Consider the following 27,167-nt stretch of genomic DNA (forward strand, 5'->3'; position numbering starts at 1 on the left):
TATATTTTACCTACTGATTTACTAATGATCAAATTAATTAACTAGCCTAAGAATGTATTTTTTTGTGATTTTTAAATATTTAAATAATGCATTTAACAATGTAATTAAATCCCAAAATGTAATTAGAATGCAATGAATGAAATCAAAAGTATTTTTGGTAGTTTATTTATGATATAAAATGCCCCTCCCCCCCCCCCCCACAATAATGCAATTAATCTAAAAATGCAAACAAAAAAGGAGAAATCTTTAGAATTTTTACAAAAATTAAAATAATTGAAAAAATCTATTTTTTGAGTCTTTTAGGAGTGATTTATACTTTGGAAAAAAGTTGCGTACTCACACTCCCAAGATTTCATAAAGAATATGAACAGAGTACAGAACTAGCACAAAACCGATTTTTGCATCTTTAGATCATTTTATAATTTCTCGTGAAGCTAAAATACTACTATATTTACCCCACATAATATATAAATGTATCACTAGCATACAAAAAGAACAAGCTAATTTGGATTATGGATCAAATCGGGTTGAGGTGGAAATGGGTGCAAATTGGGCCCATTTAAGCTTACGTGGCATTATTACTAGATTTTTTAATTCAATTTAATGTCATGTTAGTTTTTTGTAGGATATTTTATAGGTTTTGAACTAAAAATACTTTCATGTTATAAAGGTAAAGTTAAGTGATCTTTAAATGATACAAAGTAGATACGTGACTTTTGTAAAATAGAAAATTAATTGAATGACCTTCGGTGAAATTAACCATAGGTATTAGAATAACTGTATAGATAAAATTTCAAAGACTAAACTGCTTCAACTCTTTTGATCTTAGTATTTAATTGTTCAATGCGTAGAGACACCCTTCTAAAAGCAGTGACATACAACACCATTTTCGACCATGGAAGAACAACTTGCAAATTTGACCAAAACACTTTGAGAAGTTGACCAAGTATATGTAGGATCAAGATACTCGCCTCGAAAAGTTAGCAAGTGAGATCGAGAACTTAGCATAAGCAAAATCAATTCAAGCACCTATGGAGCTTTCTGGAGATAAAGAAGGGAAGGAATCCGGTGCAAGGCAAACAATCGTGGTCAAAGAGATCCAAGTTTCTTCAGAAGGTCTAATTCATGTTGATCAATTGAAAGACTTCATCATGGAGACAATTGAAGATAACATTGATCCTTCAATTAAATCTTCCCTCACATATGCAAAGTCATGCACACAACAGATTGATAACTTGAAGATGACTACTCGATATCAATCTCTTAAGCTTCAAAAATTTGATGGAAAAGGAAATCCAAAGCGACATGTGGCGCATTTCGCTGAGACATACAATAATGCTGGGACTTATGGTGATCATATTGTCAAATAGTTTGTTCGTTCTCTCAAAGGTAATGCATTCGATTAGTATACATATCTTGAACCTGGTTATATTGATAGTTGGTAGCAGTTGGAGAAAGAGTTTCTCAATCGTTTCTATAGCAAATGACACATCATAAGCATGATCGAACTTACAAACACTCACCAAGGAAAGGATGAGCCAGTTATTGACTTCATCAACCGCTGGAGGAGCTTAAGCCTCAACTACAAAGATCACCTTAGCGAGACTTCTAGCACCTTAGCGAGACTTCTAGCATCGAAATATGCATTCAAGGCATGCATTGGAGTCTTCGTTATATCTTACAAGGCATAAAGCCCAACACATCTGAAGAATTAGCAACACGTGCACATGATATGGAATTGAGAATGGCTGCAAGTGGAGATCAAAGGTTTCCTGGCTTTGAGCCTCATGATGAAATAGAAGTAGAGGATGCTGAGAATGGGGGCAAGTATTCATCCGAATATGAAGCTGAAGAGTCCATGTATATTGCAACACTCCTTAATGCACGAGCCTAAACTGCAAGTTATAATGATCCTCAACGCACGAGCCTAAACTGCAAGTTGTAATACTTCTTGGCACATGAGTGTGTATTATATGTCATGAAGCTCCCCAATTTTGAACTAAATCTTTACGACGTAAAGCTCTTCAAATTCAAGCAAAGTCTTCAAGTTACAAAGCACTTCAAATTCGAGCAAAGACTCAAGTCGAAAGCTCTTCAAAGTCGAGCAAAGACTTCAAGTCACAAAGCTTTTCAAATTAGAGCCAAACTTGAAGACGTAAAGCTCTTAAAATTCGAGCAAAGTCTTCAAGTTGTAAATCTCTTCAAATTCGAGCAAAGACTCAAGTCGAAAGCTCTTCAAAATCGAGCAAAGACTTCAAGATGCAAAACTTTTCAAATTAGAGTCAAACTTTAAGACATAAGGCTTTTAAAATTTGAGCAAAGTTTTCAAGTTGTAAAGCTCTTCAAATTCGAGCAAACTGTTCAAGCTGCAAAGCTCTTCAGCTGTGAGCTAAATCATTAAGTAATAAAGCTCTTGAAATTCGAGCGGAACTTCAAACTGTAAGTTAAATCTTCAAGCTGCAACGCTTCTCGACGTACGAGCCTAAACTGCATGTCATGAATCTCTTCACATTTGAGCAAAATCTTCAAGTCGCAAAGCTCCCTAAAATATGAGCTTAAACTGCAAGTTACTTAACGCAAGAGCATAAACTGCATGTTACTCATGGCCAGCAAGAGTATAAACTGTGTATGGCCCAAAAACAAAAGTCCGTTAGGTCGAAGACCTCCAAAGAGGCAGCCTAGAAAAAAGTTAGGATATTAAAAAAGTAAAAAAAAATACACAAATTCTGAACTACGTTATGACTTGATCCTCTTCTCCGAGGCACGTAGGCAACTTAGAGTTTCATTCTAAGTTCAGTCGCATAAGTTCAAAAGATACATATTGCCCCAACTGTTGTCCGAGTAAAGTATGAAGGAATGTAAAATCAAGCTGAAACGTCCTCCTCCTATTGAACTTTGGATCTCATTTGATTTAAAGGGGGCAACCCTTCATGGTAAATTAGTATCTTCAATGGGACGATTTTAGAAAGATGCCAAGTATTTTTATTGAAGCCCAGGGATTCTCTATGTCTTCAGGTTCGCCAAACCTTCAAGTTTTTTTGGTCTCCAAATCCGCCCTCTGCCCTAGAAAAAAAGAAAAGAGAAGAGAGGCGTCAAAAGGGAACACAAGTATAAGAAGAAAGATTGTTTGGCACAACATTTCAAATTTAGTAAGACTTGAACCCAAGATATTTGTGAGAATGAAGCTCTTGAATTTCGATTGATGGCAATTAAAACGTCTTCCGATCTCGAGGTTTCCATATCAAGATACAAAATTTTTGGTGAAGTCGCGCAAATCTGAAATCGCCAGCGTGTCATAATTGTACGTTGACTTTGAAATATTATTGGAAACTATCCTTAATGTATTAAATTTTTAATTTTGTATATGGTTTATATTTTGAAGTTTAGTTTTCGAAAAATCAAACGGTTCATAATTTTGATGTTTCTACCCCAAGATATGATTATTTTGGTGAGACTGCGCAAATCCGGAATTGACAGCGTGGTGCAATATAAGTTGATTTCAAAATATTATCTAAGACGATTCTGAAGTTGTTTGATCAATAATTTCGGGTATGTTCTAGATTTTGAAGTTTAGTTTTCAATAAATTAAACGGTTCATAATTTCGATGTTCCTAGCCTAACATATGATTTTCTGTATCTAGAGTGCGCAAATCTGGAAATCAAGTGCGGCAGATGTTTGTAGCAACTTTAAAATATTGAGGTGGACGTTCTGAAAGGATTTTTGCCATGGTATTTATATATATTGTGTGTTGCGGAGTTTCTTTCCAACAGTATAGATGGATCGCAATTCCGACACCCGAAACTCGAGATATGAATTTCTCAGCAAGAGTGCACAAAGCTGAAACGCATTAAGGAAGACATTAGGAGCGACTTCAAAATAATGTTGCGGCCAATCTAAAAGGAGTTCTACCACAATATTTTCAGGTGTTGCAGGTTTCAAACCATTCTTTCCGAGGTCACAGATGGCTCACGATTTGGACGTTCATAATTTGAGATATGTACTTTTCAATGACAACATGCAGTGCTGTGAAGTCTAAATGACAGACTTGTGCATCGCCTTCGAGAGTTCATTCCGACTTGTCGTGGTTGAATTTTATTCCAGTTGTCTTCCTGGCCAGCCTGCAACGATGCGATGTGGTATATGTTGTGCTCGCTAATGATGAAATATGGTCTCTCTGAGCCTCCAAGAGTAGGGATTTAGTCGCCGAGGTTGAAAAGACACTTTATGTGTATCTCTCGCCAGGCCGCAACAAAGAGACAAGTGTTTCGCTGCAAATCATATAGGCATCTCGTTTCCTTAGGGATATCAAAGACCGTTGGTACTCTCGCAAAAGCCTGCAAAAGAAATATATTTTGGAAATTCTCGATGCCAACAACACGAAGTTTCGGCGGATACGATGTCAATAGCACGACGATTCAGCAGCATGACGCTTCAGTTTGACATAAAAAAACATCGGAAGCAGCACAACAGTCTAGTTCAGCATGGCAGGTATCGGTGCCCAGAGCACGAAGCGGCAAAATTTTGGTCTTGAACAGCGATCTCCATTGCTCAAAGTTTGCAAATTTGGCTTCTCGTGCTGGTGGATGGAGTCGTTCAATATGGATTAATTCTGAATAAAGAAGCAATGCAAAGCACATGTAGAAACAAGTTAAAATTGTTAGCTCTAAAAAAAACGGACAATTTAAATAAATGTTGATTTGCCGAAAAGAAAATCTGTCAAGCTTGGTGTCTTTCAGTTCTTTGTGGCAAAAGCTCGTAAAAGTGCTACTGATTTAATTTTCTACCCTCGACCCAAGGTTGAATGTTGATCGCATGCTTCCGTGAGTTACTGCTTTTACGTTGTAATGCTGCTAATCATCAAAAGTTGATGAGAAAATTGTCTTATACACTGTAAGAACCTCAGTTGTCTACGCATCTGTGAAGCTAAATTCCAAAATCCCATTTGTAATATGACAAATAGAAGCCTTCAACTGAGATTTATTTTCATTGTCTTCCTTCTATGAACTATGAAATATGAATATATAGCATGAGGTATCTGTCCTTTTATAGGAGTTGCGCAATAAGGAATTTGTCTTTCAATAGGAGAAGAATTGTCATCAAGATAGAGTTTACATTTGAAGAGGAGTATGCTATTAGAATAAAGCAAGAAAACGAAAAGAATTGCCGGTGTCAAAGTCCCAAAACGCATGACATCGGCCTTAATTTGGATTTGGCAAGCAATCCTACTGATGATGGGGCACTTACACTGATGAGAATTTAAAGTGGAATATTTTATCCTATTACTACATGTCAATAGGAGATATATATATATGAAATTTTCAAATATGGCCCAAAGTGGATGCCAACTTTGTGTCAATAGAAAATTCCAACAAAATTTCAAATTAAGCTGGCTTACTGCCAATTGCCGCGCTTTGAATTGAAGACCATTTTTTTTTTGGAGTATAAAACACCATATCCCAGGTTAAACTCGTCCAACAAAAGGTCCTTGCTTGGATGAAAAACGTTAACTCTGCTCGGGAAAAAGTATGTTATATAAGTCTTGTCTTCAAGTCTCGGTAAGCCACATTACGACAAACCTTGAAGTAGGGGCCATTTGTAGACATATAAATTTTATCAGAACAAAATTCATAAAATAGCATGGACTATATTTTAATATATTAGTCCAAATAAATATTTTGGGCTAATATAATTAGATTAATTATATAAGTCCAATATAATTGGGCTAGCCAATTTAATTGAGCTGTAAATAATGAGCCCACTTCATCAGACCCAATATATCATCTTCCTAGAGGCCCAGTTTGGTGTCACGCGTGAAATGATATGGCACGCCAAGTCAAACGGAAGAGCTAATAGGATCATGTCATGTATTAAAATGACAAGGCATGCCAAGTCAAATTAAATGGCTAATGAAACTGCGCCACGTGTGCAAGTGACATGTTCTGGCCAATCAAATGCGGCCTTGTCACGCTTCAATCTGATTGGTCGGGAGGAGTTTGTTCTCATCATAACTCTTTTCTTCCACAACTATAAATAGGGGTCTTCATAACTCAGAAAATACACCATAAGTTATAACAAGAAGCAAGAGAGAGCTCGTGGATCAAACACCGCAAATTTCTCTGCAAGTTTCAAGCTTCAAGCAATTAAGTTCAAGTTCAAGAAATCAAGTTCAAGCTCAAGAACGAAGAACAAAACAAGTTCAAGCTCAAGAACGAAGTACAAATCAAGCTCAAGCTCAAAAACGAAGAACATATCAAGATTCAAGGAGTACGAGTTCAAATCAAAGTTCGTGCTAGTTGAATACAAGACCATTGTCCATGGCAACAAATATAGGTTCAAGATCAAGCTCAAAGACCCTTGAATTTATATTGGAAAAGTAGAATTAAAGGAACAATAGATATTGTAACACTCAAATATTTGAAATCAAATACTACGATTATTGCAATATTTTTCGGTCTCGATTATTTTCTCGACAACAAATTTATTGTCTACATATACCACTTAAAAAATACTATGTAAACAGCAATTTGGGACAATTAGAAGACCCAAACTTAGCACATCTGCAGACCCAAACTTATATGTAAGTTAAATCGTAATAGTAGACTGACATGACATTGCTTATACAAAATCTTACATTCACTACTTAAAGTTAATTAGAAAAGGCAAGAAATAAATTGTATGTGAGAATGGTATAAAAAGAGTGATGGTGTCAAAATAAAGTGGCATGCAGGTGTTAAATGGTCCAACAGCCTTTTAATTGCTGTTTGAGCCTTTAGAAATGGCTTTTTACTACTCTGTAGGACAATTATTGTTCTTTTTTCTTCTCATAGTTTTTGAATTTTGTTCTTGTCAATTGCTTCTTTTTTTAAATAATAGAATATAAGAGGATTGGTCGTCAGTGGAAGAGGAGATTCCAACTCAGGAACCCCAACAACAACTTGAATCAATAGCAACCACCAAGCTAAAAAGAACAATAAAGAAACTTGTTCGTCTCATAGAGACGGTAGCTTGTGCAGCCTCAATTGTAGCTGATGGTATTCCTACCACTTATAAATACGCAGTCCAAAGTTCAGAAGAAGATAAGTGAAGGATTGCCATGAATGAAGAAATGCAGTCCCTTCATCAGAATCGCACATGAAAATTGGTCAATCTCCCGAAGGGCAAGAAAGCAATTGGATACAAATGGGTATTTGTAAAGAAAGAAAGATTTCCTAACCAAGAAGATGTTTGCTACAAAGCAAGATTGGTGGCCAAAGGGTATGCTCAAAAGGAGGGAATTGATTACAATGAGGTATTTTCTCCAGTCATGAAACACTCCTTCATTAGAGTTTTGTTGGCTTTGGTAGCACAGTTGAATTTGGAACTAGTTCAGTTAGATGTAAAAACTGCATTTTTACATGGAGACTTGGAAGAGAAAATCTATATGACTCGGCCAGAAAGATTCAAAGTTGCTGAAAAGGAAAATATGGTGTGCAAACTTGAAAAATTATTATACGGATTGAAACAATCTTCTAAACAATGGTACAAATGATTTGACAAGTTTATGTTGCGGCAGAAGTACAGAAGAAGCAAATATGATCATTGTGTGTATTTGCGCAAGCTTGAAGATGGATCCTTCATATATCTTCTCCTATACGTTGATGATATGTTGATAGCTTCCAAAAGTCAAGAGAAAAATTGAAAAGTTGAAGATTCAACTAAGAAAGGAGTTTGAGACGAAGGATTTAGGTGAGGCGAAGAAAATTCATGGCATGGAGATAAAAAGAGATAGACATTCAAAAAAACTCTATCTATCTCAGAAAGAATACTTGAAGAGAGTAATAGATAGATTTGGCATGAATGAGAACACGAAGTCGGTTAATACTCCTCTTGCTCCTCACTTTAAGCTTAGTGCTTTTATGTTGTCGAAGAATGAAGCTGAACGAGAGTATATGTCAAGAGTACCATATGCGAATGCCGTTGGTAACTTTATGTATGCAATGGTTTGCACAAGACCTGATATTTCACATGATATCGAGTTGTAAGCAGGTATATGCACGATCCAGGAAAGGAGCATTGGCAAGCTGTGAAATGGATTCTACGTTATATTTGTAATACTGTAGATATTGGATTGATTTTTTAGCAGGAAGATAGTCAGTATCTTGTTGGATATTGTGACTCGGATTATGCGGTTGATTTGGACAAGCGTATATCAACTACTGATTATGTTTTCACTTTTGCAAATGCACCAGTTAGTTGGAAGTCTACTTTGCAGTCAACAGTTGCTTTGCCTACCACTGAGGTAGAGTACATGGCAATTATGGAGGCTGTAAAGGAGGCAATTTGGCTTCAAGAGTTACTTAGAGATCTTGGTATTGGTCAAGAAAGCATCATACTATTTTGTGATAGAAAAAGTGCTATCCAATTAGCAAAGAACCAAGTTTATCATGCAAGAACGAAGTACATTGATGTTCGATATCACTTTGTACGAGATATTATAGAAGAAGGTGGAGTCATGGTACAGAAAATTTGGACCACAAACAACCCTGCCGATATGCTAACAAAAGTAGTGACTGCGATCAAGTTTCAACATTGTTTGAACTTGATTAACATTGTTTAACTTTGAAGATTAAAGTTGAAGACACAATCAAAATTTATCAGTAAGAGAAAATTGAAAAAGTGGAATCTTGCCAAGGTGGAGATTTGTTGAATTTGACAAGATTAATGTGAACTAGTGTGAACATTTCAAGCTTCTTTTTAGGAAGAAATTGGTAGATGTATTTTTCATACATTTACATTGTATGTTCACACTTAATATGATGTCATGCATGACATTATTAAGGTCATTTCCCTTCTATAAATAGCAATAATTTTGTTGATTTGAAAATATCTCTCACTTGCCTTCTTATCTCCTAAGGCATTTGAATCTTCTTTCTCTCTTGTAGTATTTCACTTTGTATTTTTGGAGTGAAATAAATTTGAGTTGATTGTGTCCGAGGACTAGGCAAAAATCAAATTTGGCGAACCTCGTTAATTTCTGGTGTTCATTTTATTATTGTCGCATTTACTATTTAGTAGCTACCTTTAGATATAGTAGTTGTAATTTAATCACTCTCTATATATTCGGCTTGCACAACATTCCATGCCTCGCTCGTCCTGTGCCCTTCTGCCTCCACGTTTTTCTACCAATCCCACTAACTTCACTAATAGTTTTAGTTGAATGGGTTCCCTGCAGCATTCACCAAGAGAAGGTCTACAACACTATTTGAATCCTCTACTGCCTTGGCAAGTAACTATAATTTGCAAAGCTTGTAGAATCAGGGGAACAAGCATAAAGATAGAAAGCAGGTAGGAGAATAGGAGGCCCTGATGATTTAAATGATCCACAGTAGATCACTTTTCGTCTGCAACATTTTTCTTTAGCAAGGCAATTTTTTCAAGGGCATATGAGTTTCTGTGATTTTCATATGCCTCAAAATGTTTATCCTGATTCTCTTCCCCCATACCCCCCTCCAAAAAATCTATTTGTTTCCCACAGAAGCAATTGACATAAAAGATGAAAAATGATAAATGCTCTTAAGCATGGGAAACAGAGTAAAAAAGGAGTAGCTTGCCAATATCTATGCTCTCTATAATTCAAAATTTGGGATTCAAAAAATTCGTGCACATACCTGCTGTCGTTTTGCTAGCTGCCATCTCACAACACGATGAATAATATCTTTCCTAATTGGGACATCAAAAACATCCCCAGCCAAACACATAAAACCTTTGTCTTCATTAAGAAAGTTCATTACTGGAATGACCAGGTCCTGATGGAGCCCTACCACATACAGTAATCAAAAAGATAGTAACAAAAAGTCAGATGATACAGATTCATCCGCTGAGAGTACGTTTTCAGTATATTATAAGGAGACAGACATAATACCAACTCCATTTTGTACAATCAAGATGTGGCGATCATCCTTATAAAGGGCAACATATGAGTCTAGAAAGTGTTCCCACATCGTAGGCGAAATGTAAAGCAAGCAACAAACAGTTTCAACTATTACTACTGTGAGAAAGCACGAAAGAAAAATATATTATTGATATTCTTAACTATGTTACAACGAGCCTTATTTATAAGTATACACAATACATAATATATTCCTATTACATACGGGACTAGGACTAATACATAACATATTCCTATTACATACGGGACTAGGACTAATTATATACATAATCCCCCCCAAGCTTGGTACATATGTAACTAATACGAGAACTAGTGAGGGACTCGGTAAAAATGTCTGCAAGTTGATCATTTGACTTCACAAACTTTGTAGCAATATCTCTCGAGAGTACCTTTTCTCTGACACTTTGTCAATCTCAACGTATTAAGTTCTCTCATGGAACACTGCATTTTATGCAATATGAATAGCAGCTTGATTATCACACAAGTTTCATCTGGCTAATCTCACCAAATTTTAACCCCTTGAGCAACTCTTTGATCTAAATTAGCTCACATGCTGCAATAGTCATTGCTCGATATTCTGCTTCCACACTAGACCGAGCAACCATATTCTGTTTCTTGCTCTTCAAAGACACCAAATTACCTCCAACTAAGATACAATATCCAGACGTAGAGCGTCTATCAGAAGGTGATCTTGCTCAATCAGCATCTGAGTATCCAACGATTTGCTCATGGCCTCATCCTCAAACAATAATTCTTTGCCTAGAGCTGATTTTTTATACCGAAAAATGCAGACAACTACATCCTAATGACTATCACATGGAGAATTCATAAATTGACTCACAACACTCACAGGAAAGGAAATGCCAGGTCTAGTCACTGTGAGGTAATTTAATTTACTAACCAACCGCCTATATCTTGCGGGATCACTGAACGGATCCCCATGTCCTTGCAGAATGCCTAAGGCATACTTCCGTTGTGAGATCAAAATACCTGAGCTAGACTGAGCGACTTCAATACCCACAAAATACTTTAACTTGCACAGACTCTTAGTCTGAAAGTGTTGGAAGAGAGCTTCAACTTAATAATACCATCGGGTTATTGCATATAATAATATTATCGTCAACATAAACGACTAGATAAATACAGAGATTTGAAGCAGAATGCCAATAAAATATAGAGTGATCAGCTTCACTACGAGTCATGCCAAACTCTTGGATAACTGTGTTGAACACTTGAACTTACCAAACCAGGTTCGAGGAGACTGTTTTAGACCATAAAGTAACCGGCGCAAGCCACATACAAGGCTATGAGATTAAAAGGACTACCGGGAACATAAAGAACTGAATTCAAAGGTAAAGAAGGAAGTGGACTTGCTTGACCTATTCTAGTTGCCATGGTTTGAGACATGTTAGCCATTGTGACTGTTGGAAAAGATTGAGAATATGAAATAGTAGTAAAAAGAGATTAGTTACCATAAATGTGATCAGATGCACCTGAATCAATGACCCAAGAATCGGAGGATGAAGATTGGGAGGCACAAGTCATACTATTACATGTTTGAACACCGGGAGCTATCTCTGAAGATGTCTGTTTGCATGCTTTGTATTGAAGGAACTCAATATAATCTAGAAATCATCCAACTATTCATAGTATTGCATCCCATTTCGCTACAACCAATTTCTCAATAACTAAAACTTTTATGGTTAACCTTAGAATGCCAAAGTAGAACAAGTTAAGACGGATACTCTACTTTTTTTTCTTAGTTAGATGGAGTTGGACAGGGAAAGACGGCCTCTGGAAACCAAGTTCTTCACTTGAAATAGTGAAAAATGAAGAAGTACCTGGGAAAACACTGTTCAAATCAGGAAAAGCATTGTTCAAGCCGGAAAAAAATTAATGTTGTTAGAATTTGATGATACTTATATAGGTAGGCCCGGAATTGCAGAGGCAACACACTGACCAAAAGAGGCTTTGCCAAAATCTGTCCAGAAATAGACTCACACCGGCGCGTGGACGTCGGAACTTCGCCGGAAAAATTCAACCGGAGGCTAATATACTTCGTGATGGTGTTGGTTTTTGCACAACACTGATGGATAATATTCTTCTTGCGGACAAACCTCTTTTTGTCGGGAAAAGGGCTTCCGATTGACTAATATCTCTTTCTGGAGTTGCTGGAATTGATGCACAGGGATAAATTTTTCACGGTTGCTTTGATACCATGTGAGAAAGCATGGGAAAAAAATATATTATTGATATTTCACTATGTGATGCAAGATAAAGAAGGCCTAGAATTCAAGATTAGGATTTCTTATTCTCTCTTTTAGTAGGATTTTATTTGTAGTTCTAGTCAAACTTTAGTTGGTATTTCATTCCAACTAGAATTCATTTTCCTATTTTAGTTAGAATAGGTTTTTCTTAACTCTATTCTTATTCTAGTTTAATTATGATTAGTTTTCCTTAACCTCATCAATGTTACTCATTGTAAGGCCTATTTAAAGGGCTCAATATGCTGAAAATAAAGATGAGTGACTAGTTTCTTTGAGCATTAGCTTCAAAAACGTGATTGACTCTTTTGTTTCCTTTTCTTTGCTTATTCAATGCTTCTTGCCTTCCCTTCAGCTGGGAATCGAACCGGGGTCTGTACTGTGGCAGGACACTATTCTACCACTAGATCATTGGTACATTTTGTTTTAAGACTGTCTTTTATTTGATTTATACTTTTTAATTGTATTTTCGCACGAAAATAACCGACCAAAGTTGGTCGGTTTTATTAAAAAGTAAAATTACCGACCAAAGTTGGTCGGTTTTTTTAAATGACCCGCCGAATTAACCAGACCAATTTTGGTCGGTTTTTTTAATATTAATTTTTATTTATTTTAATTGAAAAACCGACCAAAGTTGGTCGGTTTCTTGAAACATAAATTTCGCGGGACTCAAAAATAGTTTCCCGCATTTTTGCGCCAAAGAAAATCGACCAAAGTTGGTCGGTTTCGTAAAAAAAAAAATTAAAAAAAAATATTTTGAAAAACCAACCAACTTTGGTCGATTTTTTGACCGACCATAGTTGGTCGGTCGACCTTGGTCGGTTTTTGCCGAATTTCTAGTAGTGATGCAAGATCAAGATGGCCTAGAATCCAAGAAATTCAAGAAGTCGAGGAATTCATTTAAGATTAGGATTTCTTTTCCATAAAGATCAGGATTTTTTATTCTCTATTTTAGTAGGATTTTATTTGTAGTTCTAGTCAAACTAAGATTGTTAGTTGGTATTTCATTCCTACTAGAATTTATTTTTCTATTTTAGTTATAATAGGCTTTTCTTAACTATATTCTTATTCTAGTTTAATTAGGATTAGTTTTCCTTAACCTCATCAATGTTACTCGTTGTAAAGCCTATTTAAAGGACTCAATATGCTGAAAATAAAGATGAGTGATTAGTTTCTTTGAGCATTAGTTTCAAAAACGTGATTGGCTCTTTTGTTTCCTCTTCTTTGCTTATTCAACGCTTCCTGCAATTCTGTAGGATTGAGGAGCTTGTGAGTGAGGTTTTTTTTTTTTTTTTTTATCTTATAGTCTTCTAACGTGAGTTTGAAGAACGCTTTCGCTAGTTTTGTGAAAAACTTAATTAGCTGTGTGCTTTTATTTTTCTCTCTTCTTTGTGCTTGAGAGGTGCAAAACCTTGAAAGTACATCAGTGTCACGATCCAAAATTTCCCACCTTCAGGATCATGATGACGCCTAACATTTCACTTGGTAGGCAAGCCAACGTTAAAATAATCTTAACTATTTTAAAGCAAATTTAATTAAATAGAAATCAATTACTGAAATAAAGTGCGGAAGACCATAAATACCGAATTATCTAAATACATCCCCGAATATGGTGTCACAAGTGCACGAGCTACTAGAATAATACAAATAAATGTCTGAATAAAATCCAAGTTGTTTGAAAGATAATACATAGCTGAGATAAAATAGAAGGGGACTTCTGAGCGGCGAACGCTGTGCAGTTATACCTCAAGTCTCTTCTGAGTAGCTGAATCCGAGCACGTCTATGGTATGCTACTGGGACCAACTCCAAAATCTGCACAAGAAGTGCAGAGTATAGTATCAGTACAACTGACCACATGTACTGGTAAGTGCCGAGCCTAACCTCGACGAAGTAGTGACGAGGCTATGACAAGACACGTACGCAAACAACCTGTATAAGTATATACAAATACAAAGTAACAATAATACAATAAATAATAATTTATAAATTGGGAGGGAACATGCGAGGGGGAATGATATAATAAATTCAGCAGGAGAAGTATCACTTAGCAGCCAATTGATTTATCAACAATAAAATGAGCAAATGATAATATGAAAATGGCACGACACCATCTTTCGTGCTTTTACTCTCATTTGGCACGACATCATCCTTCGTGCTTTTACACTCTCTGAAAATGACACGGTATCACCCTTCGTGCTTTTACACTCACAAATGGCACGACAACACCCTTCGTGCTTTTACACTCTTCCTTACCCTAACAATGATATTATGAATAATTAAAATGGCACGGCATCACCCTTCGTACTTTACACTCTTCCTTACCATGAAAATAATAATATAAATTTGGAAGAGTATTTAAATGCGGGGATATATATTTATTAATCAATTCAATACCAAAATACCGACTTCACCTTTCAAAATATTCAACGATAATTAAATGAATAATAATTTCACGAATAATGATCAAATAATCAATAATAAACTTATGCAGGAATATCTTAATTAAATAGATAATTATTCACAATAAAAAAATTTCACCCGCATGCTTTGACTCAAGCACGAGGCATAAGTACTCGTCACTTCACATGTACGTTGTACCCGCACATTAAATCATGTAGCAAATAGACAATTAAGTCCTACTCCCTCAAGTCAAGGTTAACCATGACACTTACCTCGCTTTGCAACCAAATTCAAGAATCCAATAAACCTTTGCCTCACGAATTCGTGTATGAAATCCTCAAATATAGTCATAAACAATTCAATATATTCAATACAAATCGTAGGAATTAATTCCATATAAATTTACTAATTTTTCGGATTAAAATCTAAAATTTATCTAAAAAATTATCAGTGGGGACCACGTCTCACATCTCAGAAAAAAATACGAAATTCGAACAACCGTTCCGAGATGAGTCCAACCATATAAAAATTACCAATTTCCGATGTCAAATGGACATTCAAATCTTAATTTTTCATTTTTGGAAAGTTTTACAAAAGTTCCAATTTCTTCTATCTAAATCCGAAATAAATGATGAATATTGACATGAATTTATGAAATATAATCACTTTCAGATATAGAATATTTACCCAAGTCGAAATCGTGCAAAACCCCTTTGAAATCGCCTAATTTCGTGCTTGAAATGTCTAAAAATGGGAAAAATCTCGGACTCTTCGATTTATACACTGCCCAGTGATTTTCGCATATGCGGACCATATTTTCGCACATGCGGCCTCGCATTTGCGAGACAAAGCTCGCATTTGCGGAGCAAGGCTGCCCAGTAGAGGACCGCATCTGTGGACCTTCACGTCGCAGATGTGACTGCGCAGAAGAGCGAAGGAAGCCGCAGAAACGCGAAGGAAGCCGCAGAAACGAAACCTCCGCATTTGCGGTCTCTCAGCCAGAGAAGCGACCTCGCACCTGCGGCCAAAATTGCGCATGTGTGACACACCAGAACCAGACCTGCAATTTTTATAAAAATGGTCTGAAACTCGTCTAAAACTCACCCGAGCCTCTCGGGACCTCGTCCAGTTATACCGACCAGTCCCATAACATAACACGGATTTACTCAGGGTCTCAAATCACATCAAATAACATTGAAACTACAATTCACACCTCGATTCAAACTTTTGAGTTTCAAACTTTTCAATTTACAAAACTTGTGCTGAAACATGTTAAACGAACCCGGAATGACTTCAAATTTGACACACAAGTCATAAATAACATAACAGAGCTATTCAAATTTTCAGAATAGGAGTCTGACCCCGATATCAAAAAGTCAAATATGTGGTCAAACTTTTGGAAATCTTTAGCCTTTAAATTACTAGTTCCTGTTAAATGGTCATAACTTGAGCCAGGGACCTCCAAATCAAATTCCAGGCATACGTCCAAGTCCCAAATCACGATACAGACCTACAGGAACTATCAAACATTGATCTGGGCCATTTGCTAAAAATGTTGACCAAAGTCAACTTAATTGAGTTTAAAGCTCTATTTCACATTTTAATCCATTTTTCACATAAAAACTTTCTGAAAAATTATACGGACTACGCATGCAAGTCGAGGAATGATAAATAGTGCATTTTGAGGTCTTAGAATACAGAATTAATTATTTTAAGATGATGACCTTTTGGGTCATCACATTCTCCACCTCTAAAACAAACGTTCGTCCTCGAACAAAATTAGAAAAGTACATGAGTTGGTGAAAAGGTGTGGATATTTAATTGCATGTCCGAATCGGACTCCCAAGTAGTCTTCTCAATTGATTGACCTCTCCATTGCACCCGAACTGAAGGGTAACTCTTAGACCTCAACTGTCGGACCTGCCGGGCTAGAATAGCTACCAGCTCATTTTCATAAGTCAAATCTCTGTCCAATTGGACTGAGCTAAAATCTAATACATGGGACGGATCGCCATGATATTTTCGGAGCATAGACATATGGAACACCGGATGAACTGCTGATAAACTAGGTGGTAGTGCAAGTCTGTAGGCTAATTCACCCACCCTTTCATGAATTTCAAAAGGTCCAATATACCTAGGGCTCAATTTGCCCTTCTTTTCGAATCTCATTACACCTTTCATAGGTGAAACCCAGAGCAATACTCTCTCTCTAACCAAGAATGCAATGTCACGAACTTTACGGTCGGTATAAATCTTTTTCCTAGACTGAGCTCTGCGAAGTCGATCCTGAATAATTTTGACCTTATCCAAGGCATCCTGTACCAAATCGGTACCCAACAACCAAGCCTCTCCCGGTTCAAACCAGCAACTGGCGAACGACACCGTCTTCCATATAATGCCTCATATGGAGTCATCTGAATGCTCGACTGGTAGCTATTATTATAGGCAAACTCTGCAAGTGGTAAGAATTGGTCCTAAAATCCTCCAAAGTCTATAACACAAGCACGAAGCATATTTTCCATTATCTGAATAATGCGTTCTGGCTGTCTATCTATCTGTGGATGAAATGATGTACTCAACTCAACTCGTGTGCCTAACTCACGCTGTACAACCCTCTAGAAATACGAAGTGAACTGCTTACCTTGATCAGAAATGATAGACACGGGCACACCGTGAATGAGGACAATCTCACAAATGTAAATTTTAGCTAACCGCTCCGAAGAATAGGTTACTGCCACTTGAATGAAATGTGATGACTTGGTCAACCTATCCACAATGACCCAAACCGCGTCAAATTTTCTCTGAGTCTGTGGAATCCCAACAACAAAATCCATAGTAGGAATTTCTAACTTCTGAAGCAAACCACCAGGTCTCCGATGCTCGTACTTAACTTGCTGACAATTCAGACACCGAGCTACAAATGCAGCTATATCTTTCTTCATTCTCCTCCACCAATAATGTTGCTGCAAATCTTGATACATTTTGGCGGCACCTGGATGAATAGAATACCTGGAACTTCGGGCCTCTTCTAGAATTAATTCATGAAGCCCATCCACATTAGGCACACAAATACGACCCTGCATCCGTAGAACTCCATCTTTCCCCACTACAACCTGTTTGGCATCACCGTGCCGTACCATGTCCTTAAGGACAAGCAAATGAGGATAATCATACTGCTGCTCTCTGATGCGCTCATATAAAAAGGACCGAGCAACTGTTCAAGCTAGAATCCGACTGGGTTCTGAAACATCTAACCTCACGAACTGATTAGACAAAGTCTGAACATCTGCAGCTAACGGTCTCTCACCAACCGGAATATACGCAAGATTGCCCATACTCACAACCTTTCTACTCAAAGCATCAACCACCACATTGGTCTTTCCGGGGTGATACAAAATAGCGATATCATAATCTTTCAACAACTCCAACCATCTTCTCTGCCTCAAATTGAGATCTTTTTGCCTGAACAGATACTGCAGGCTACGATGATCAGTAAATACCTTACACGAGACACCGTAAAGGTAATGTCTCCAAATCTTCAAAGCGTGGACATGACTGCCAATTCTAAGCCATGAACAGGATAATTCTTCTCATGAACTTTCAATTGCCGTGACGCATATGCAATCACCCTGCCATCTTGCATCAATACTGCACCAAGACCAACGCGAGATACATCACAATACACAGTATAAGACCCTGTACCTGTGGGTAATACCAACATTGACACCGTAGTCAAAGCAGTCTTGAGCTTCTGAAAGCTCAACTCACACTCGTTTGACCATCCGAATGGAACACTTTTATGGGTCAGTCTGGTCAATGGGCTTGCTATAGATGCAAACCCCTCTACGAACCGATGATAATAACCTGCCAAACCTAGGAAACTCCGTCTCTCTGTAACTGAAGTAGGTCTAGGCCAATTCTGAACAACCTCAATCTTCTTAGGATCCACTTTTATGCCTTCTGCCGATACAACATGCCCCCAAAGGGCAACTTAGTCTAACCAAAATTCACATTTTGAAAATTTGGCATATAACTGATTATTCTTCAAAGTCTGAAGCACACTCCGAAGATGCTGCTCATGGTCCTCTCGACCGCTGGATTAAATCAAGATATCATCAATGAATACAACCACAAAAGAATCCAAATAGGGCTTGAACACCCGATTCATCAAATCCATAAATGCTGCTGGGGCATTTCTCAACCCAAATGACATCACTAGGAATTCATAATGCCCATACCGAGTTCGAAAAGTTGTCTTAGGGACATCAGATACCCTAATCTTCAATTGATGATAACTAGACCTCAAATCGATCTTCGGAAATACCTTGGCACCTTGAAGCTGATCAAATAAGTCATCAATTCTTGGCAACGAATATTTGTTTTTGATCGTGGCCTTGTTCAACTGCTGATAATCTATACACATCCGCATAGATCCATCTTTATTCTTTGCAAATAGTACTGGTGCACCCCAGGGCGAGACACTGGGTCTAATGAATCCCTGATCAAGCAAGTCTTGTAACTGTTCCTTCAATTCTTTCAACTCCGGCGGGGCCATACAGTATGGTGGGATAGAAATGGGATGAGTGCCCGGAGCTAAATCAATACAGAAGTCAATATCTCTATTGGGTGGCATTCCCGGCAGATCTGCAGGAAATACATCTGAAAATTCACGGACAACTGGAACTAAATCCATAGAAAGAACTTCTACGTTGGGATCGTGAATATAAGCCAAATAATCTAGACACCCCTTCTCGACCATACGCCGAGCCTTCATATATGAAATAACCCTGTTGGTAGAATGACCAAGAGTTCCTTTCCACTCTAATCGAGGTAACCCCGGCATGGCTAGGGTCACCGTCTTGGCATGATAATCTAATATAGCACGATAAGGTAACAGTCAATCCATACCCAAGATGACATCAAAATCTACCATATCAATGAGTAAAAGATCCACACTAGTCTCAAGACTCCTAATAGTAACCACACACGAATGATAGACATGATATACCATGATAGAATCTCCCACCGGAGTGGACACACACACATGAGCACTCAGAGAATCACGAGGAATCACCAGATATGAAGCAAAATAAGAAGACACATAGGAATAAGTAGATCCTGGATCAAATAGAACTGAAGCATCTCTATGGCACACTGGAACAATACCTGTAATCACAACATCAGATGACTTGGCCTCAGGCCTAGCTGGAAGAGCATAAAATCGGGACTGGGCCCCACCACTCTGAATTGCGTCCCTGGGACGGCCTCTAACTGGCTGACCTCCACCTCTAACGGCCTAACCTCCACCTCTAACGGTCTAACCTCCACCTCTAGCTGCCTGACCCCTATCTCTAGCTGGCTGAGCAAGCGGTGAAGCAACCGGTGCTGGAATCATAGCACGAGAACTCTGCTGCTATATGCTGCCCTGAGATCTGGGGCATAATCTAGCAATGTGCCTCGGATCACCACAAGTATAACAGGACCTCGACTGCTGTGACTGTTGACCCTGAAATTGTCCCTGTCGACCTGAGTAACCATACCGAAAACTCTAGATCGGAGGTGTACTGATAGGAGCTGGTGATGCACTGTAGAATGTCTGGAGCACTGAGTGAAACAGCCTGGGAGGATGACCCCTACCAAAATTACCCCTGCCTCCAGACGAGGCACCATTGAACCCACCGAACTGACGAGGCCTCTTATCAGACTCTTGCCCTCTTTCCTGTGCAAGAACCATCTCGATCCTCCTAGCAACATTAGTAGTCGCCTGAAAGGAAATCGCACTTCCGGTCTCCTTGGCCATATGAAACCTGATACGGTGAGTAAGTCCCTCAATAAGCCTCCTCACACTCTCTCCCTCAGTAGGAAGTAAAAGGGTAGCATGACAGGCTAGATCCACAAAACGGGTCTCATACTAAGTAACAGTCATACTGCCCTGCTGGAGACGCTCAAACTGCCTATGGAAATCCTCTCTCAATGTGATAGAGAGGAACTTCTCTAGAAATAGCCGTGAGAACTGCTCCCAAGTCAGTGGAGGTGACCCAGCTGGTCTGGTCAACATAAAATCTCTCCACCACCTCTTGGCGGAACCCGTCATCTGAAATACAACAAAATCGACCCCATTGGTCTCAACTATACCCATGTTCCGCAGTACCTCATGGCATCGGTCAAGATAATCATATGGGTCCTCAGAAGGTGTACCACTGAAGTGAATTGGAAAGAGCTTAGTAAACTTATCCAGTCTCAATAAGGCCTCAGAAGACATGGTGAGCCTATCACCGGCCTGTGCCGCAACAACTGGCTGAACTACCCCAACTAGTGGGGCTGTTGGAGCCTGATACTATGGAGCCATCTGCTCCGGAGTGGGGGTAGTGGGAGTCTGTGCTCCTCCCCCAGCCTGTGAGATGGCTGGTGCCACTGGAAATGTACCATTCTGGGTCACGCCCTCCATAAGACTCACCAAACGGACTAGAGCGTCCTGAAGCAGTGGAGTAGCTATAAATTCTTCCGGGACCTGAACTGATCCAACCGGTACAGTCTGAACGGGAACCTCATCCTGAAGATCCACCTGAGGTTCTACAACATGTGTTATTGCTAGGGCTCTAGACTGAGCTCTACCTCTGCCTCTGCCTCGGCCTCTAGCACAACCTCGACCTCGACCTCGACCTCTACCCCTGGTCATAGTTACCACTGGGGGTTCTGGTCCCTGTCCATCGGTAGATGTATTACGTGTTCTCACCATCTGCGAGAGAATAAGAATAGAATGGTTCAATCATCGATGATAGAATAAAATCGCACGACATAATAAGAAAAAAATAATATTATTCCTAAATTTCATAGCCTCTGAGAGATAAGTACAGACATCTCCGTACCGATCCTTCAGGCACTACTAAGCTTGCTCGTGACTCGTGAGACCTATGTAACCTAGAGATCTGATACCAACTGTCACGACCCGAAATTTCCCACCTTCAGGATCATGATGGCGCCTAACATTTCACTTGGTAGGTAAGCCAACGTTAAAATAATCTTAACTATTTTAAAGCAAATTTAATTAAATAGAAATCAATTACTGAAATAAATTGCGAAAGACCATAAATAGCAAACTATCTAAATACATCCCCGAATATGGTGTCACAAGTGCACAAGCTACTAGAATAATACAAATAAAGGTCTGAATAAAATTCAAGCTATTTGAAAGATAATACACAGCTGAGATAAAATAGAAGGTGACTTCAGAACTGCGAACGCTGTGCAATTATATCTCAAGTCTCTTCTGAGTAGCTGAATCCGAGCACGTCTATGGTATGCTACTGGGACCAACTCCAAAATCTACATAAGAAGTGCAAAGTATAGTATCAGTACAACCGACCCCATGTACTAGTAAATGCTGAGCCTAACCTCTACGAAGTAGTGACAAGTCTATGACAAGACACGTACATAAACAATCTGTACAAGTATATACAAATACAAAGTAACAATTATACAATAAATAACAATTTATAAATTGGGAGGAAACATGCGAAAGGGAATGATATAATAATTTCAGCAAGAGAAGTATCACTTAGCAGCCAATTGATTTATCAACAATAAAATGAGCAAATGATAATATGAAAATGGCACGGCACCACCCTTCGTGCTTTTACTCTCATTTGGCACGGCATCACCCTTCGTGCTTTTACACTCTCTGAAAATGACACGGCAACACCCTTCGTGCTTTTACACTCTTCCTTACCATGACAATGATATTATGAATAATTAAAATGGCACGGCATCACCCCTTCGTGCTTTTACACTCTTTCTTATCATGAAAATAATAATATAAATTTGGAAGAGTATTTAAATGCGGGGATATACATTTATAAATCAATTCAATACCAAAATACCGACTTCACCTTCCAAAATATTCAACAATAATTAAATGAATAATAATTTCACGAATAATGATCAAATAATCAATAATAAACTTAAGCAGGAATATCTTAATTAAATAGATAATTATTCACAATAAACAAATTTCACCCGCATGCTTTGACTCAACCACAAGGCATAAGTACTCGTCACTTCACATATACGTTATACCCGCACATTAAATCATGTAGCAAATAGACAATTAAGTCCTACTCCCTCAAGTCAAGGTTAACCACGACACTTACCTCGCTTTACAACCAAATTCAAGAATTCAATAAACCTTTGCCTCGCGAATTCGTGTCTGAAATCCTCAAATCTAGTCATAAATAATTCAATATATTCAATACAAATCGTAGGAATTAGTTTCATATGAATTTGCTAATTTTTCGGATTAAAATCCGAAATTCATCTCAAAAATCTTCAGTGGGGCCCACCTCTCACATCTCAGAAAAACTTACGAAATCTGAACACCCGTTCCGAGACGAGTCCAACCATACAAAATTTACCAATTTTCGATGTCAAATAGACCTTTAAATCTTAATTTTTTATTTTTGGAAAGTTTTACAAAAGTTCCAATTTCTTCTATCTAATCCGAAATAAATGATGAATATTGACATAAATTTATGAAATATAATCACTTTCAGATATAGAATACTTACCCAAGTCGAAATCGTGAAAAATTCCTTTGAAATCGCCTAATTTCGTGCTTGAAATATCTAAAAATGGAAAAGATCTCGGACTCTTCGATTTATACACTGCCCAGGGATTTTCGCATCTGCGGTCTTGCATTTGCGGAGCAAGGCTGCCCAGCAGAGGACCGCATCTGCGGACCTTCACGTCGCAGATGTGATTGCGCATAAGCGTGAAAGAAGCCGCAGAAGCGAGACCTGCGCATTTTGCGATCTCTCAGCCACAGAAGCGATCTCGCACTTGCGGCCAAAATTGTGCAGGTGCGACACACAAGAACCAGACCTGTAATTTTTACAAAAATGGTCTGAAACTCGTCCGAAACTCACCCGAACCCCTCGGGACATCGTCCAGTTATACCGACCAGTCCCGTAACATAACACGGACTTACTTGGGGCCTCAAATCACATCAAATAACATCAAAATTATAATTCATATTTCGATTCGAACTTTTGAGTTTCAAACTTTTCAATTTACAAAACTTGTGCCGAAACACGTTAAATGAACCCGGAATGACTTTAAATTTGGCACACAAGTCATAAATGACATAACAGATCTATTTAAATTTTCGGAATCGAATTCTGTCCCCGATATCAAAAAGTCAAATCCGTGGTCAAACTTTTGGAAATCTTTAGCCTTTAAATTACTAGTTTTCGCTAAATGGTCATAATTTGAGCTAAGGACCTCCAAATCAAATTTCGGGCATACGCCCAAGCCCCAAATCACGATACCAACCTACCGCAACTATCAAAATACTGATCTGGGCCATTTGCTAAAAATATTGACCAAAGTTAACTTAATTGAGTTTAAAGCTCTATTTCACATTTTAATCTATTTTTCACATAAAAACTTTTCGAAAAGTTATACGGACTGTGCACGTAAGTCGAAGAATGATAAATAGTACTTTTTGAGGTCTTAGAACACAGAATTAATTATTTAATTTAAAGATGACCTTTTGGGTCATCACAATCACTATGTAACAACGAGCCCTATTTATAAGTATACACAATACATAATCTACTCTTATTACATATGGGACTAGGACTAATTATATATATTTACATAATTATCTAACAACTTCTTCATTACTTCTAAATCTAAAGGGGAATAATATAACACACTTTACACCAACAATGTGGCGATCAACGAAAAAACAGTTCCATGAATTGTTTTCATTAAATTCTTTCAGCTTCTAAGCATGGGAATATGAGGAACTATAATTCCACTAAATAATATTTTATAATTTGTTTTACCAAATAGCTGGCCCCAACATGCTTGGGATTGTGGTGTAGCAACGTTGTATTAGTGCCAAATACTTAAAAATACACAACACTCATTCTCTAGAAAGCTAATGAGGAGAGCTGGAACTTCCCCAAAAACATAAACACGACTGAAGCCAAAGATACCTGTTCTGCCAAATGTGGTATCCAATAACATTCTACTTTGTGCTATTCTTTATAAACTAAGGGGGCTCACGAAAATAATACTAGTAGGTCCTACACAAAATAGTTGGAATAGGATTATTCACTCAATATGGCTACTAAATTAAACACTATTTACAATTACAAGATGATTGATCAAATATAATGCTATTACCATGCCGTTAGACGCTTGCCACTCCTTTAGATTAGGTGGAGCATTTTTATCACAGTGAGAAGAATATACAAATGGATAGATATTATTATCCTATCCTAAAGCTCTCAAAGCACATAGACCAAGTAACTAGATAAAACAAGTTTTTGCTTCCCATACTTGGAGTTTAGAAGCCAGTACTTCAGAGGTTTGAGAATAAGCTAGAATGTTGGTAGAAAAGTCTTCTCAATAAGCGGAGCAAATTGGCATTGATTAGTAGCACGCTCTCAAGCTTGCCAACATATTATGTTTCAGATGTAGACCATAATATAGTGTCGCGAAAAATTAAGTTTAAAAATTGTGTGATTTTTTATGCAAGTTTATTTTTATGTTTTGTCACCAATTTAAGCCTTTATATCTTTTATAAGTGTTAATTTTAGTTTCCAATACCTACATTTTACAGCCTTCTTTAAGAATTTCATATTTGCAAGCATTTTTCTGATAATTTCAGAATTCTTGCAGTTCTGCAAGAAACAAATTTTGTTTGTTTAGTAGTATAGAAAGAGTTTTATTAATTTGAGGTTGCTTTTGTTGAAATGGACTTTACTTTTTACTAAATTTGGGGAATACTTTTTAGAATAGGATTAGGTCTTTTGTGGAAAGAGGAGAATTAAAAAGTATAACATGGATACTCAAGACCATTCACCAGTAAGACTAGGGGGAGAGGGTGAGAGACAAGAGGGTATTCAGCAAGCGTTTGTTGGGTCAATGGATGAAGAGGTACGGGATGAAGTGTTTGACTGAGGGTATTCAAAATATAAAGTTGTAGATAAACTTAAAACTACAACTTAAAAAACAAATAAAATCTTATTCAAAACCATGAGCTGGTAGATCAGTAGATGGAGGCTTAGGAGCATGTATCTCTACATTACTCCATAAATATTGCATTTATGACCAGTATGGGAGATAGAGGAGATGAAAGAATCCTTGACTCTTCTATACTCCATATTATAGTTGTTTAACTTTTCATGTTGATAGTTGTTTGGAGTTGTGGAAGAATATGAGCATCAAACCCCAAAACTTAATTCAATGAATAGACTGGCTCAATATTAACCCTTAAACAACTAATATTGAGGGCCAAGTGTATGCTCTAACATAACATCCTCCCGCATATGTAACCTAGCTCTAGGGTTTACAAGTGGATATTTGAAGACTTGTTTTCCCCATTTTTAAAGAAGACGGAAGGATGGACCTAAAGTAGAGAGGGAGCATCTGACGAGTAGGCCTAACCTGAGGAAGAGACGGTAAGTTCATCAGGCTGAAGAGTAGGCTTAGAGCAAAGAGAGTGAGTAGGTTCAATAGGTTAAAAGATGAGCTTGGATCAAAGTTAGGGCTTAATAGGCTGAATTGAGAAAGAGAGGTAGAGAGAAGCCCAAAGCCAGCCACAGTCAATAGAATAGTATAGAGAAAGGTTGAGAAAATTAGCTTACTAAAATTTGAATCTAATACCATGTCAAAGAATCTGCATATCCAATCCCAAAACTGTGAGGCAATGGGTTGACTTGTCCACGATATTATAAACCCTTACACAACTAGTGAGAGACAAGTGTGTGCTCTAACATGAGTGACAATTTAATAGCCGTGAACTTAAAGAAAGAAAGAGAATCATGTGGAAGTGCTTTATGTGAAGAGAGGTAGTGGCTGCAATGACCATTTTCTCATTCATTGCGTAGTTTGTGACAATGTTATGGAGTTGAGACACATTTCTTAGTTAATAGATATGAAGGAAATGAACCGTCACTGGAATCAGGGGTCAGGATGGAAGTTGAATATCTTCGACAAGAGAGGAAGAATGATTCGTCCTGCATTGAGAAATTAGAAACAACTTTACAATACATACTAAACAGGACTCCTTTTTTTGATAAGTTATAGACATACTTCATCAACCCAGACTTGGATTCATGTCTCCTTATAATTCATGGATATCGTGGTACGAGCCTATAGAACAGATCCTGTTCAAGTAAGGTCATATATACTAAACAGGACTCTCATTGACACTACGAGGTTTTTGGTATTTGGTTCATCTTTACTCATATTTTTCCAAGCCCAGTAAGATTAAGTATCACCTCTAATCTAAGAGAACCTCATACAACATCGGTTAGTAAACATACAAAGAGGCTATTCTAAAGAATATCAATAACAATATCTCTTTTGAAATAAGTGCGCAACAAGGGAAAAAAGAACTCATAATGACAAGTATTTACCTTTCTGAAGACAGAAGATTCCACACAAGCCACATCAACACCAAGAATATGCCCTTCCATACTTCACAAAATTATTAAAGGAGACATAATATGCATCTTAGGATTTTTAGCATAGTGAAAATCGTACTGCACAGAGAGGGATAAT

The sequence above is a fragment of the Nicotiana tomentosiformis genome, chromosome 1, assembly GCF_000390325.3.
Source record: "Nicotiana tomentosiformis chromosome 1, ASM39032v3, whole genome shotgun sequence".
Lineage (NCBI taxonomy): Eukaryota > Viridiplantae > Streptophyta > Magnoliopsida > Solanales > Solanaceae > Nicotiana > Nicotiana tomentosiformis.